Here is a 16,644-nt window from a genome sequence, read left to right as displayed (position 1 = left end):
CACATAAGGCTATTGTTTAATTATCAATGATTGCATATGTATCAGAGCACACACATCAGAACGTAGCACTAACAGAGCACCTTTTTTAAAAAAAAAATTATGAATAATTCTCTGTCAAATTCACCAGAGGGAGGCGTGTACAAACTGCTGTTGCTGAATGTTTTGTGTGGCAGATGCACCAGCCATGTCATCTAATATTTCCCACTATATGTTTCTTCAAATTAGAGAGAAACAATCATACTATGCATTTACATGGTCAACTGGTGCTGCTTTTCCTATTGAAAGGATTATTATTGTCTCACGATCATTGTCTCACGATCGATTATAAGTCCTCACAATCAAGTCAGTCTTTTCCTATTAAGGTGGTTACATGAGGAGTTTTTGTTCTCATTGGTCTGTTATTGTGATTATTAGTAGAATACTAGGGTCCATGTGAACACACCTTGTGGAAAAAAGTTCCCACTTTTTGCTTTTACACACAAATGTTATTAAGACAATTGTAAAAATTCACCTCTCGATTTGATGATGTGTAGAAATCATTTCCGAAGCACCAAGTGTAACTGACAGTGACTGTGGCCTTTGCTGTCTGCAGTGTAGACCATCATCATAATTTCATAGTTCATAACAGGAGAGCAGGCGGCATCTAAGGAACAAGTTAATGTGTGATGTGTGCAGGTTGTACAGTGTTTTTCTAGTTAGTGAGTGTCCTTGTCATTTTGCCCCCTGCCCATTACCAGCTTCCTGATGTGATAGTTAAGAATGTTTTCCACATAAAATCGGAAATATTTGTGTCGTAAGTGTCACAAAATGACAGATTGTGCCCCCAGGAATGTTTTGAAAAAACATTTTCCCTTTAGAGCTTGTGCAGCAGATATTGGCATTTCCTGTTTCAGATAAATTCATAATGAGTGTTTACTCAAATGTTGGTTTTAAATCACACACTCCCTAATTGGGTAACGTCCTTCTACAGAATCCTGTTTTACTTTATGCCCAGTCTACTATCTGCTTCCCACTTCTGTCTGTCTCTCCATCTTCCTCCTCAGAAACATTAAGGGGATAGTTGCTTCTTTCTGTCCAGTCTGTGACAGGGGGTTTGTTGTCCTTATATGGACAATGGAATGGATGAACAAATATTCGCTTATCAGGACTGGGAAATGCTGTCAATCTCTGGGGCAACATTAGTAGTTAACAGTATCATACTGCACAGGACATTTGCGCCTGTGTTATATCTGTTTTTGTTCATTTATATTAGCTGCTGCAGATAAGCTTTTAATGACTAAGCAGAGAGAATTTGGCAGACAAGAAGAAGGGTGACAAGCAAAATGACTCTAGATCCCAACGCAGAACTTGATTCTTTTGTAACGTACTATTTAGCACATACTCTTGTAACAATCCATTTTTTTGCTGATGTCTTGAATAAAGCATTAGTTAAAGTCCAGATGTAGGGAAGATTTACAAAAATTCATCATAGCTGTAGATGATTGTAAATGCTGTGCAAAAACTAAACTACTTTGCAGTTGAAGGTATATTTTATGTGTGGTGTACATATCTGTATATTTAATTTAGGGGCAAAGTGATGCAGAGCAAAGCAGCAGCAGGTGCAGAGGCCAACACGTTGCATAATATGGGTCACATATCTAAGCCAAAATAAATGGAGAGAGCTAATCTAAACAACATTCCTCATCATCTCCTGTTTAGATGAGGTCATTTTTTTCACTTTGACAGGATCTTTTTGTACAAAGGCAAATATATTCTGTTTTTATGCACTATTTGCAGACTTCTCGGTTTAAACTTGGGTTGGAAATATATGATCAATGAATAAAGATTTTGTATGCTTTTTGATGATTGATAAATGATGGTCAAGAGTTATTATAGCTATAACTGAACTCTATGTATGGACACGGTCACTGTAACACCATGACCCTTGTTTATGTAATAGCATTTATAAGGCAATTGAGGACATGTGAGGCTGTTATTCCTGCAGAAATAGACATATTGTGAGTGGGTGGGTTGTCTTCCTGTGTAACTCACTGAGTCTGTTGGTGGCCATCGAGAGTCTCTTGTTGTGAGTTATTGCTAAGAGACGAGCAGTGATGTGTCAAACTGCAAAGCGTAGTGCTCCTCAAAGCCAACAAATGGTAATTTTGACTGATGAAGCTTTCAAAAATTAAAAATTAGAGTACGTCTTGTCCAGACAAAGTGTCTTTGGAGGTTGAATTGTTGTTGATATGAGGCGGAAACCCTAGCACTAGTCTTTAACCTTACAGTGACTCTGAGAGATGAGCCAGGATGGCGCTACTCTCAGCATCATCCCTCAAATATCCTGTCACGGTTTCATAGAGTTTAAATATAGAAACACAGCCACAAGTTTAGCTAAATCTGTTAGCTTAGTGTTTCCAGATGTCATTGAGGACCTGCATACCACTTTTTTGTGTCTGTGTGGGTGTGTGTGAATTTTTTGTATTCCATCTTGCTGAAGTGATCCCCCCAATGCTTCTTCATTATGTGTCAGCCTCGACTGAAATTGAGACATACTGCAATCCCCAGAGTGCATAGAAAGCACACGGCATGATGTTTCTCATTGAAGACAGGAAAGCCGAGCTGAAACAAGAGGATGCATTCAATGCTAGGTCTTTTTATTAAGTCTTTCTTGGCAAATACTCTGCATATTTCTGAAACTGTTCAACTGAGACATGACTATATGTACTGTGCAATTATAGTGTAGAATATTGGATAACATGCTGAATAAGATTCATATGTTTACGTCTTCAGTTTTCTATGAATAAGCTCCCTCAGGACTGAGTGAGGACAGGAAAAATGGGGTTGTTCCAGAAATTTGCTTTTCCACTATGTGGTGTGCGACAAACTTTGGTCTAGAGCCAAATGACTGAAATTCCAGCTTTGAAGCTTTAATGAAGATACACCATAGTGTTTAACAGACCCACTAAGCAATTTGCATTTTGGCTCTGTTTTGGCCTGGTATGTAAACCATTATTATTTGCAGATTTTCTCTACTCCATGAAAAAGAAAATGACTCGTTTACAAACACCACGGAACACATCTGTAGAAAACAGTGGATGAAGCAGAGCACGAAAAGCATTTTGCGGTCACAACAGGCCCCCAGCAAACTAAATAACCACAGATGAGGAATGCACAGAGAAAAAGCGTTTACAACTTGTCCAAAGAAAAATGTGTTTCTAATCTTTTCAGGCAAGTGATGATGATAGAAACCAGCTCAAATCCTCATCTGTTATGGATGAGCCATGTCTGTAGATGGAGGTCAGCAAGTTGTGCACCTAGTACATTTCCATCACCTCTGCCTCCAATGTGATGACGCAGTCCTTGTGATGTACTGTAAACGGACAAAGGGACTTAAGTTAGTAGTCACGTTGGAGGTTTTTATTGTGTAAACTCCAACAAATTTCTGAAACAGTAACGGCTACCTCAAAATGTACGTTATTTCCAACTAAACTAAGTAAAAAACATTTGCTATGTAAGCACAATTCAGGAAAGGATTCACTCCACAACCAGTAAAAGAAAGTGCCCTTGAATCTGACTATGTCTTTTCTATTTTAACTCTGAAGAGCTACAGTGATGAGCAGGAAGTGGATCACTTTATAGACAAAAGTAGCTGAGCTGTGGTTTTCTTAAATAAATAACACAATGACAGTACGGTTACTTGAACTTGATTACTCGATCTAATGATTACATGAAAGTCAAATTGGTGCTGTTTCTATTTTATTGTAATATAAGTTTATTCTATAAAGGTGATCTCCCTTGCTGTGGTGATCACCATGCTTTTCTCTTGGTTTTGGTCCCCAGTCTCCACATCAACATGCGGGTGGGGGTTTGCAGTGGTGCTAATGGCATTTATTGCATGCTTAGAAAGTAAATGTCTGATTTATGTTCTTGATGAATTGTAGACTGCCAGATGAGCAAAGTTAAGTTCACTTTTTCACTGCCCTCAAGAATATTTGCAACCCTCACTCATCAATATATACTCACATCTGCTGGCCTGATTGATGTTTTTTTTTTCAGTTTGTTTTGTTTATTCCTAAATGTGTTCGGTATATAAATATGGGTCAAAGAGTGAGGTAAGTGCTCTTCGAAGTAAGTATTAGTAACTTACAAAAAAATTGCATGCAGTAGTCCACCTTCTACTTTCTCTAACCTTTTCTCTGCGTGCAACTTTCCTTCACAATAACATTCCAATAACCATTGTGATGGATGTCCAAAACATTGACAGGTTTATTTCTATTGCACCCACTCAATAAAGCCAATCTAATATCACTGTAATTTCTTTCTCTTATATAAGATTTAAGAAGATCTTGGTCTTTTCCTTCGTCCACACATATTGAGTCATGTTTGATAGAATGTCATGACTTTGTTGTACTTTTTGACTTTGTTTTACTTTTTCTTCTACTTTGGGTTTAGTGGCGGTTGGCATCCATAAAGTCGCATTACCGTCACCCATTGTTATGCATCATCGGAGCTATAAAAGCGAAAAAAAGGGTTTTCATTGCAGTTTTGCGAAACACCACTTTATGTGAACGTAGAAAGTTTTTTGCAATAAACGGGAGTTTTCTCGAAATTGGCGTGTTCCCATTAGGCATATTTTGTATTCACAGTTTCAATTTGCACAATCTGAGGGTTAATAGAAACCCACCTAAACACACGCATGCAATGCTCCATCTTTGTCTCAGTTTTGACAGTAATACTACTAAAATGCATTAAGTTGGCAGTAATGCCAATTCAGTAGACATTTCTTAACCCTATTTGCTCCCTTGCAGAGTTTTAATTATTTTCAAATTTCAAGGAAAGTTGTGTGTGCCTGCTTTGCCTTAGACAGCACGTTTAATTCAGTAGGTTGTGCATCTAGCATTGCATCCAAACTGCAACGTGCCTACCAATGTCTTCAGTTATCTCTGGGTCAAGTGACCCAGTGTGCTCATCTCACTCAGTTTAATCTAGAGAGACACTCAGCTTTTTAAAGTTGGACAGTGACAGCCTGTATTTTGTTATCTAGATTTACTGCAGCAAGGTTTGTAGCAAAGAAGTGATATATGCCAAACAATTGCCACTGTGATTGCTGAGCTTGCTCGTTTAATTACAAGCACCATTTCTTTAAAGCTTGGTTAATTGAATGTTCACTAGGTAATGATGTCAAATATAGATTTGTGAGTTCATCCTTTACTTCTTTCTCTGTCTTTGTCTCTTGTTTCTTTGAGACACTATTTTCCTTCATGTTTAATGGCCTGTGTTAATTGCAGATATAAAGTCCACATTGTAAGACAACCAGATGGACATTAAACTTTTTAAATCCAGTCCAAGTATTGGTGAGTGTTTGGAGCAACAAACACCAAAACATGTCCAAGCCTGCTTTTTCAGGACGAAGTGCTTGCCAGCAAGCTGTAACTTTTACCTCTAACTTCACCTTAATGAAACCTTCATGCTTTGTATTTTAACAAAGTGGGAGCAATATGCCTTCCATTTATGACAGGAAGGTTTTGGTTTAATGCTGTTTGTTGCATGTAATAACCAAGGTACATAAAACAAATTGAGTCAGTGCTTCAAAGCAGATCCTTTTTAAACTGGCTTTATCCCTTCAGAAACTTTGTAAAACACCCATTAAACACCCAGATGTTGACATGTTGCAATATTAATGTTGGCATTAATAACTTGATCATTCTTAACATTTTCTAATGTTTTATTAAGTGTGAAGTACTTATGTAACTGAATTTAGTAATACTATCATTACTGATTGTTATAATGATTGATTGTTAAACTGATTGTTAAAATTCAAAGAGTAGTTAAGCTACAGTTAAGTTACATTTTGAAAAAGCATGTGTACCATCTTGGTTCCAGTTGTTATTCCCCTTGTGGCGTAAGGTGAGCACAATCGTGCGCCTCATTTTCCAACTGTCACACTAGCCTTATTCACCATAAAGCACATGCCTCCTCCACTCCTCTCACCACAGTCATCTGCCCTGTCAGGTCAGAAAATAGTCACCAGGTTCAGTGCTGTCCTGTATGCTAGGATCTTGACAAGTTTCAGTGAAACAAAGGATTTTATAGTTCCTGGTATCGTGTTTTGAAACTGATGCGGCATGGGGGTCAACCAGTTTATTATCGAATGCCCGTGCAATGGCTAGCAGGATGCTAATTTGGCTGGTGCCAATCTTTGTTTACTGATGTTCACTTTCGAAAACCTCAACCTGGCCAGCTATCAAAAGTCTGCAGGAGGAGAGTTTAGACCGGTGAGTTGAATTTCAGCCTGATGAGTGACTTGTAGCCACATACCACCACCCAATGCCAGCCACAGAAAGCGCCGCCACCACTTGCACAATAGACACATAGTAAGAACAGAAATTTCACGCACATTTTGCCAGAGCTTTCGGAGAGTTGACTGGAAACGTTTTTGCCTATTAGATTGGTTGTATGAAATTATTTTTAGGCCCGCAAAAGTGCATAAATAATAGACAATAACACACTGGAAATGACAACATTGAAATGGACAGCTGTTTATGTTTATGCTTGACTTGGCCTTCAGGCTGTATGTATATATACATGTGTGTGTGTTGGGTGAAGAGATGTCTTGACGCTGATACCTGAGAGGTCAAATAAATTCCAAAGCACCACAGAGTTCAGTGTTGAACATGAGGGTGAGTCCATTACATGTAGCCTGCACACAACATTCTGTCAACAGACTCATTCCTGATCTCTATAGACACGGTCTGCAGCAGGTAAACAAAATGTCTCCTTTGATAACATTGCCTCAGAACAGTCTTTACATTTTGGAAAAATTGGATTTAAAGTGCTGCAGTACAGTCAGCCTCAATTAGCTACCAAATACATAATGAATAAATAAATTTGATTCTGCACATCACAAAATTTTGTAGTAACACCATGGTCAGCAGTTTGAATTGACCTTTGTCAACACAACTTTCCATTTGTCGCACCTGGTCTCTCATTGACGTATTTCTTTGTTTTCAGAGTTTGAAGGCGACCTGACCTCACCTTTAAAGGCTTGTAGCGTTTACCATCAGGTGTCTGGCAGTGAAAACAGTGGGGGCCAATATTCAGACTGCTCTATCTCTAGTCTCGCATGTTGTGGCAGTGGGCGAGATGCCGCTGCACTGAACAATAGTAATCCTGTACTGCTCCAGTCCAACACACAGTATGCGGTGTGGGTTTTTGTTCCACTCAGTCAGCTAGGCAAACAGAGTTGTTTCTCTAACCGCATACCGTGCCGGTCATTGCTTTTTTGACCCACTGCTTGCTCAGATATATATACTGGTAGCCATAATTGTAACGGAGAGAAAGACATTTATACAAGTTGTCATCACAGTGACCAAAACTGAAGCCAATACAGATGTGCCTTAAGATGCAGTTACTATTGTACATTCTTCAGTCTCCCCTTTTGATCAAGAGATGAGCATTTCTCTTAAATTGAAATATCAGTGTGTTTTCCACACAATATTACATTCTCAATAGCTAATTACATTTGCAGTGTGTGTCTTGGTAATCTGTTGGGTGGATGTTTTTCACTGTGTTTTTTTGATAGACAAGACGGTCAGTCTATCATACTAAAAAGTGGTGGTTTTTGTCCCTCCAGCTCCGCTGAGACTTCTCCTGTCTTTGCCCAAATTTGAATTGACTGGCCCACAAAATTGCCAGGATGGTGGTCAGTGGTAAACCCAAATCCAGTCTTCAAAACAATTTTCCCAAAAGAGAGTGACAACAGTAGACTGAATAAAATAATGTATGTAGCTACCCTAACATCAGCAATTTGTTTGTGGACTCCCGTTCATGACCAAACTTGGACGAGAGGGTGGAGCTGTGGAGGAGTAAGGGCTGGACCTGATTTACAGACCGTGGTGACGTCTTGCAAAGAGCCAGTCACTTAAAGCAGCATGCCCTCAGTAATGCATAATTTTAAGCCTTGATAAAATGTAAACAGGTTATTTATATAAACACGTCAGGGACATTAAGTGCCAAACACCGCCTTCACAGCCTTGTGGTGGTGATGATATTTAAGTCATGCGACTGTGGTGTACTTTGTTTATAATCTAACATTAGCTTATTACTCTGCAGATAGGCTTTAAATATCATAAAGCATGGCATTCATTTGTGAAAATTATGTTGCTGAACAAAAAGTATCCTGAACTCTTATTTTCTTTGCGCAAAGCTTATTTTCTACAGTAATTCAAAATATAATGGATAAAAGAATCAACTTAGCTTTTTCTTGAGGGAACCAGTGTGACACTAACTACTGGGCTTGCCTCCAAAAAAATGTCATCCCTGCAGTACTCTATTAGTCCATGATGTACATTAAAGAAGTCAGTAGATGAATGCAGCAGCATTGGTATGATGTCTGTGTGAAGGCTGTGTTTATTATGACAGTTTATCCACTTATTTGTTAATTGCTTTTTGCCATTGAACAGCAATGATGAGTCACTCAACCCTCCAATACAATAACAGTCCATTAGAAATGAAGCACATACACTTTTAAGGTTAATGTTACTGCACTTTGTGTTCTGTTATTGCAAAGATTGGTCAGTTAGTAGCAGGCATTGTTTCCCAACAGTACATTTTGTAAAGACATACAATTAAACATACTGTTATTGCAAAAGCTCGCTACACTCACAACAACACAGACACTGTATATGTAATGCCACCTTACATTCCTGCTTGTTGTCATCAGTTAAAAATGTGTAGACATGAAATTTTACAAAACAATGTACTCTTGGGGCCCAACTTCCTCTGATCAAGGAATTTGACCTGACTTGCCCAGACTGTAAACATTTGTGCCATTTCTCTTGTCTAGCGCTTTGACTTCTTGAACTCCTCATTTTCCCCCAAATTCCTGCTGTAATGTGGAATGTGGCTTCACACTTCCGGGAAGGATGCTCGAGTTATTCAGAAACTGTGTGTAAACTGCTGCTGTTATGTGGGAAGATGATATGACAGCTGGAAATTTAAATAGAAACTTTTTAATATGTATCGACTCAGAATAAGAATACTTCGGTGCTTCACTATGACCTGTGACTCTGGATTAAGGTCTGTTCAATTCACCCTTACTGCAGGTTGGATAAGCAAATCATGACAAAGCTTTTGTTCATAATCAGCAGCTTCTGTTAGTCAGTTTTAGGCTCTGTGCCAAACCACAGTCAGATGAAAGAATGCAGCCCAAATGTGTCACTTGATGGACTGACTCAAGTGACCATAACTTGACATGTCGTGCTGCACGTCTTTCTTATGATGTTTGTAAAACTATGAGAGAAAAACTAAACAGTGCATTCCAGATAGCAGGATGCTGTTCCAGCTAGAGGGGGAGAATGGGATCATGTGTTTGTCAGGAAGATCCACACATGAGTAATCAATGCTTCGTGTGCCAGTGAGGCTAAACACATCAGGAAACAAAGCTGGAGCTGTCAAGCAGACAGGACTTTCCATGCTGAAAAGCACTGTGAGCTCATCAGGAAATGGGAATACACAGGATGAAATGAAGCCACGGAATGCTGGCTAGCAACATAGTCAAACTTTTAAATGAAATACAGTAGAAGCTTTCTGTCTTAATAGTTTATTGTTTAGATATGTAGTTGTTTGGGGAATTAACCTTCTCCTCCCTTGTTATTTTGTCATATATAGTTACAAGAAAGTTGTTATTTCCTGGTAGACCCAAGTCTGGCAGTCCAAACAAACAAAAACACCAAAGGGATGATGACAAGTGACCAACTCTGGTCAGCCAGGAGCTGTGCAAAACATGTAGTGTTGAGCTGGTGCCAGTAGTTAGGTGAACAGGTCCAAGAGCAAAATTTTAGGATACCCCTGCTATCCTGTACATTTCCTCCCTTCCATCTAAAGAGCTCTATAGTGACTGGCTTCTGGTTAATGCCACTGGTGCAACGAAAAATGTGCTTATTGCTGCTGCAGAGCCACTGGCTTGTAACAGGTAAGTTGGCTTCTTAACAGCAGCGAATGTGTAGGGATTTTTAAACTCCTTATATTATCAGTCTGTTTGCTTTAAAACTCCCAATACTGTCTGATGTAGGCAGATGACGTAAATGCCAAGTTTCAGGTTGTCCCCAGTGTTGCGCTTCTTCAGCAGGAGCTGCCAACAACTTTTCAGTTTCAGTGGTTTCCATTTGTGCTGCTATTGTAGACATTAAATATAGTCCAAACTGCTGCATGCTACTGAGTATCACCTGAGAAGATGTCTGCTTATTGACATGAGCGGGATGTTTGAAATTCTAAGTGAGAAATATTCTTTTGAGCAGTTTTAGGGCCTGTGTCCACATAGCGTTTTTCTTTAGCAGTAAAATGGTGGCTGGGTGCTGGGGAGCTCTTCATCCCAGTGTTTCATAAAAATGTACTCCTAGTGCCTTATTTTTTAATGATGCATTGTGTGTGGGTTTTGTTTCTATGACGCTATATTGACATTAACATTAGTTAGTAAGCTAACATAACGCTACGTTAACATGGGGTTGATTACTCATTAAACCACAAGCTTACAGTCACACTCACCAGCATCATCCGGTGTCTGCTGGCCGATCTGCTCCCAAAGACAGGATTTTCTCTCTTTGTTGTGTTAGTAGCCTAATTAAAAACTGGGAGTGATATCACCTGCACCTTTCTGAAAAGTTCAGGGATTTTCAACCAGAAGCCTCGGGTGTAGCCACACAAAAATGGCGGAGCACTCTGAAAAAAGATGCTGGGCACGGCACTTTTTCTCCAGACGGCTGCATGCAGACACAGTGGCCTACTCCTCATAGGGAACAAGTGAAAAAGATGCCGGCCCAAGGAGAAAAAAATGCTAGGTGGACACAGGCCCTTAGCAAATGACAGTTTAATAACTGTGGCTGTCCTAATGGCTGTCCTGAATGCCATCTTTTTGGCTCCGGAACATTGGCATTTATCAACAGCCAATGAAATGCCCACACCTTGCATCCCAGAGCTCTCAAGAGAGACAGTGTGCTTCATGGCTTTGCTGACAGATGGGGAGAGACTGTGAGTCAGGTGAGAGAGAGACTGTGCACCATGAAGCTTCAGTGTTAAGTGAGAGAGAGCCCATGGTGCCTCTGACTGCTTCATAGCATTGTGACATTTTTAAATTTTTTCAGTTTTAAAGTGAAAAAACTCTGACAGTCATCGGTACAACAATATGTGACCAGTGTTCTTTATTAGTCTATTAAATTTCGTTGTGCATCTGAAATGGTTAGTGTCCTCATTATGGAAAATATTAAAATTCACCCACTCTGTGCTGCAGGAGGGCGGCATGGTGGCATCGTGGTTAGCACTGTTTCCTTACAGCAAGAGGGTCCCGGGTTCAAAACCCAGTTGGACCGGGGTTCGGTCCATCGCCGGGGGCCCCTCTGTGCAGAGTTTTCATGTTCTCCCTGTGTCTGCGTGGGTTCTCTCTGGGGTTTCCGGCTTCCTCCCACAGTCTAAAGACATGCAACTCTAAAGTGTTTTAAATCAGTTTTGTCTTATGAATCTTTGGTCTGAACAGGGCTTTAGAGTCATACCATCAGTTCATACAGTATAAAACCAAAAAAATGGCAATATTTTCCAAGTCTTTCACTCGGATTGTTTGTGTGTTTGTCCTAAACCTGATGATGCTTTCCTTTTGTAGCTAAAACATTGCTAAAACACAGTTAACCAACCAGCTGCAGAAGCAACGCATTATGACACCATGCATAAGTGTTTATTTTTGAGAAATAGCGTAACCACCCACTCAACAAACGGACACATACTGCACGATTGACATTTACTGCTCACACTACATTACTGTGTATTCAAGAGAGGAACAAAACTTGTTGTGGTTTGACCCGAGCTTACTAACAGCAGAAGTGAGACTGAGTACTGTGTTGAATACTGTAACTGGTTGGCCTCCCCCACAACGCAGTGGAGGAAGCACCTGTTCCACAGCCAGGTCATTATCGTCCATTATCTGACTGTACTGTACTCTAAAGGCCGGGGCTCAGCCGTCTGACGCAGGACAGCCATTGTACTGATCTACAACCTCAGGACAAAGCTGTTTACCTTGCACTTTCATTCATCACTCCATGTGCTTAGATATGTGTTTTGATGTTTTATGTTTACTTTTTACACATGAAATAAAAGACTAAAAAAAAACAAAACAAACAACCATACTTATCTACCGTCAGCTGATTATCGCAAAAAAAATAGCAATCTGGTACAGATCAGAACTGATAATAGAAAATTATAGTGGACATATAACAAAAATACAGCTTAAAAAAATAACAGTCCCAAGAATGTATACGTAACATGTCTAAGGTATGAAACTTTTAACTTTGCATTTACTGAATTTTTGGAGTAGGAAGTTGTGTCCGTTCTTTTTAATGTCTCTCCATTTTTAGCTGAACTTGAACATGAGATGAAATAGGAAATACCCTTTTTAACCTTTTAGAGTACATCCCCGGACAGCTTGTGTAGCTGTTTCATATTTTATGCCAAAAAATCTTTAGCTTCATATTCTTATATTCATTTTTTTTCTCGCAAAGCAAATACTTTGAACTAATAATGGGACAGTGACCTGCTTCAGCAACTGATATAATATTAAGCATATGATGGACTTCGTCTCTCTCCCTCTGACACATACTACTGTCCCATCGGCCTAACGTCAGGTGGGGCCTCACTGTTATGCAAGCAGACTTTTCAATGATTGAGTCAAATTTGTCCCAATGTTATATCCCACCTGCCTATCCCATTTTACCCGGAAATATGACACGATACTGAAGCTACATACTCAAGAAATGTCATTTTACCTAGACTTCAAAGCCACTCCACAGGATTTGAAAATTTCAAACTTTGGCACTCTTGTCTAACTGGCGTCACTGCATTAAGTCTGACGCAGCATTTTGTGCCTCTCATTATTCTCTATACTGCATAGCACAGATCCACAGCCTGGTGATAGACATGCAGAAGCATGTGTAGTACTAGAAAGCATAGTGCACAGCTGCAGGCAGTCGAGGTTTGGAGGCCAGATGTGACCCTTCAGCCTGCGGGCATCATGGTACTTTGTAAGGCGAAAGGGCATACTTAAATTAGACAAAGTTCATCGCCTTGTCAAAAACTTTGCTGTTAGGGGAGGCTCAGGACAAATATAATGCATGATAAGATAATATCACAGTCTGATTTTAAAGTTGCAGTGTTGAAAAAATAGTCAATGTACCATTTGATTCGCTGCCGACTCCATCTGCTTTTTGTATTTCTTATAAAAATGTCTGACTGTATACTAGTGGGAGTCACTTATGTAATAGTGCATGAGGGTTATTTAGGTGTGTTTTCTTGTAAAACCTGGCTCACTACTCTTCTTGACATCACCACTTTGAAATCTGATAAAGCCTAATCGTTAGTTTCACAAATATTTACGGATATGTCAAGCAAACTGTTGTAAACTGTTGTTGTAAATATTCGGAAGAGCCAAAGGTTCTGTTCAAAGTCTCCATCCTGCACTTCTACATCCTTTGAATGTTTGAGGTTGAGGCCAGGTATAACCTATATAGGACAGTTATGTTAGTGTTTTTCTTCATGGCTGTCACAAATGCCAGAATCAAAAATGGTTGTTATAGTCTGTTGATAGCTGTTGTGGTTTGCAGGAGAAATGGGACACAGTCTGTAATTCTTTTACAGCTCACTGACCGTTTTTTTTTTTTTTTTTTTCATGTACCTCAAACTGGATCTTATAAAGTCTGCTGATCCATGTGCAGCATGTTGCACTAAGAAGTCATTGTCACTTATTTACCAATACTTTAGCTCAGTTCATAATGGCTTACTGTGCAAAGCCAGCTGCCCATTCTTGCCAGATTTCTGTTTGATGTAAGACACCAAACTTGAATTGTAAACTCTGGAGTTATAACCTGACTTTGACATAACTGTAAAGAGGACCTATCATACTCATTTTCAGGTTTGTACCAAAACAAGTTTACATGCTATGATATTCAAAAAAACATTTAATTTTCCTCACACTGTCTGTGCTGGAGCACCTGTATTCACCCTCTATTATGGATGTAAAGATACATTGATCTCGATTATATATATATATATATATATACATGTCATATATATATATATGACAGAAGATAGGGACAGAATAATATGTAATATGTCCCATTTGATAAAAAGTACAGTATGCTGACGAGTTCTCAGGCTATGACTAACACAGTTATATAAAAAGGCATACATGGCACACCAAGTCCTTCTTGAGCAGACATCATTGATTGTTTTTGCGATAACGCTGTAAGCTTTGATCTGACTGCTCTACTTGCCTCGGTTTTGAGGGATTCTGTCACAACAATGAGAGAAATTATGGAATTATGCTTGTTTTTATATCATTCAAGTGGTTTTAATATTAGTTTACCATGAGAACCTGTTATCATAGTGTGCCGGGAAAATCCATGGATTTATCCTTGGATCCTGAAAGGGAAATTTTGTGCTCTCAATTTCACAACTGATTCTTCCCTGAACTATTATTCAACTTATTTATGCTTGGATGATGTGGTGTTTATTAACCTAGTTTTGACAGAACTGAGACATAATAAAGTCCATAATGTTTGGGACCAGCCGTGAACATCACAGAGACGCTCCAGATTTAGCTCAAGGAATAGGTTTCGAGAGAATTTATCCAACAGGGGATTGATTTAAGCACAGGAATGTCTGAACCTCTAAAGGGTCCTTTTTATTTGCCTCTTTATGCATTTGTGTTTTCAAGTTTCATGTGGTGAATTGGCTGCATGTTTTTAATTTATGCTGTGTTTTGAAATATACCCAAGTATTTGCCCTGAAGTGAACAAATGTTCCTGAGGGATGTTTGGGGTTCAGCTGCTTGTCATTGGACTATGCGTGACTTTAAAAATATTCCACGTTTGAACTAAAAATACATCTTGTAGTAGGTCCTTTTTCAGGTGTTACATTTCCTGCACATATGGCATCTATGAAGCTTGAAATTTTGTGTACAGTCAAGTTGGCAATATTTGCTCGATGACTCTTCCTGTCCTGCTTGACGAGACATTTTTTTTGAATTACTGTGTTTAATCATAGCCATCTAAAAATATCTATCTCTAAAATGAACCATATGCGCCGGTTATTGCATAACAGATCAGCAAAGGGAAACCAGAAGTGTTAGTGACAGTGGGGAAGCAGGGTCATGGAATGGAATTGAAGGGGAGATGCCACCTCAGCGCACGTTTTGGCGCAGTAAATAAACTCACAGCAACCACTAAATATTAGTTGAATAACAGTGCTATTAGTCATTTTGTTGACAGTTTTGGATTCGTCACGTTGACCTTGAGCAATGATGGTTGAGGCGGGGGAATGGGTGTTTGTGCGCCAAACGACTCGTCTTGAGCAGCCGTCTTTGGTTGTTTGTCCGCCTCTCATCCTGTAAACCTGATAAAGGAGTAGTTCTGTGCAGGCAGCACGCCATTGACCTTCTCACCCCCGGCCAGTCTCCCTGTTCCCTGACACCTCACACCTCACTTTCCGTCATTGTGTTGTCTTCCTGGCATGCGACTCTTCCACATTAATGGGGAAAGAACAAGGAAGAGGATGATTAAAGTGCACAGTGTAGTGCACATTTGTTGCTCAGTTTTCCTTACTACATTGTCTTGGTAGTAACTTTAGATTCAGCCTAAAGTTCAGTAGAACCAGAAATTTGGATAATTTAGGGAGGATTTAGAATTTCACATATTTTCCTTTCAGTAATACCTGCTATAAGAGTTGAGATTGCAATTCAATGCATTGTCAGGTTTGTAATTGTTTATGTATTCAATATCTTTTTTAATTGCATGAACTTTGTCCTACATTTCCCCAGGACACAATCGTTTTCCAAAATTCCTCTTTGTTCCATGCAGCAACATGATGTACATAATAGTCAGGGGTGTATGGAAAAGGTTTTCTTATTTTATGTCCTTCAGTTTAGGTCATTCATTCCTAGTGATGGTCAGATCAGAGGAAACGGCTCAGTCTAAGCACATTTTATTTCTGTGGAGAGAAAACATGGGACAACTTTGGAGCCTGATTTAATTGGGATTTGTAGATCAACCAAATTATGAAATTAGGCCCTTCTCGAAAAGGATTTGCGGGATTAAGCTCATTTGTGGTAACGGGAACTCTTAAAAGGTTTTATGACCCTTCAAAGTCTGTTTGTATTTCCCTAAGAACACAACTCTGTGGGTCATAATGAAAACACAGCAAATCTGTCTCCCATCATGTTTTTGTTGTATCATACGAGGGAAAGATAAAGCAAGATACCACACTGTCTGTCTCTTTGTCCTGAGTCATCTTTCGTAATGGCTGCTGTCCTAGTTATATCTGGTCCGTGCCAGAGCAGGCAGTAATGTCTCGTCACATTGTAAGAATGCAGCCATGTCCACATACAGTAAAGCCTCCATGTGTTGATTTTTTTCCTTTTTATTGATGCTGCTCTTGGAGCTCTGGGCTGTGACGATGCTTAGCAGGTCAGACTGCAGATCCAGTGTCACTGGACAAGGTGAATAGTGCAGTTGGGTGGGAGTCAATCATACCAGGCCACAGCACATGATGTGATGCAGAGGGTTTAGCTGAAGGGCAGCAGCTTACTCAGCTCTGACATTAATACAGCAAGTGTTCCTTTGTCAC

At 39.5% G+C, this 16,644-nt stretch overlaps 1 protein-coding gene across 2 annotated transcripts in view; it reads left to right on the top strand.

The window, feature by feature from the left end:
* Positions 1–16,644, top strand: part of sbf2 (SET binding factor 2) — a 116,131-nt gene that overhangs the window by 17,062 nt on the left and 82,425 nt on the right. The gene's annotated exons all lie outside the window — the stretch shown is intronic.

This window comes from Plectropomus leopardus, chromosome 1 (genome assembly GCF_008729295.1).
Source record: "Plectropomus leopardus isolate mb chromosome 1, YSFRI_Pleo_2.0, whole genome shotgun sequence".
Classification (NCBI taxonomy): Eukaryota; Metazoa; Chordata; class Actinopteri; order Perciformes; family Serranidae; genus Plectropomus; species Plectropomus leopardus.
This window is presented reverse-complemented; position numbering and strand designations above follow the sequence as displayed.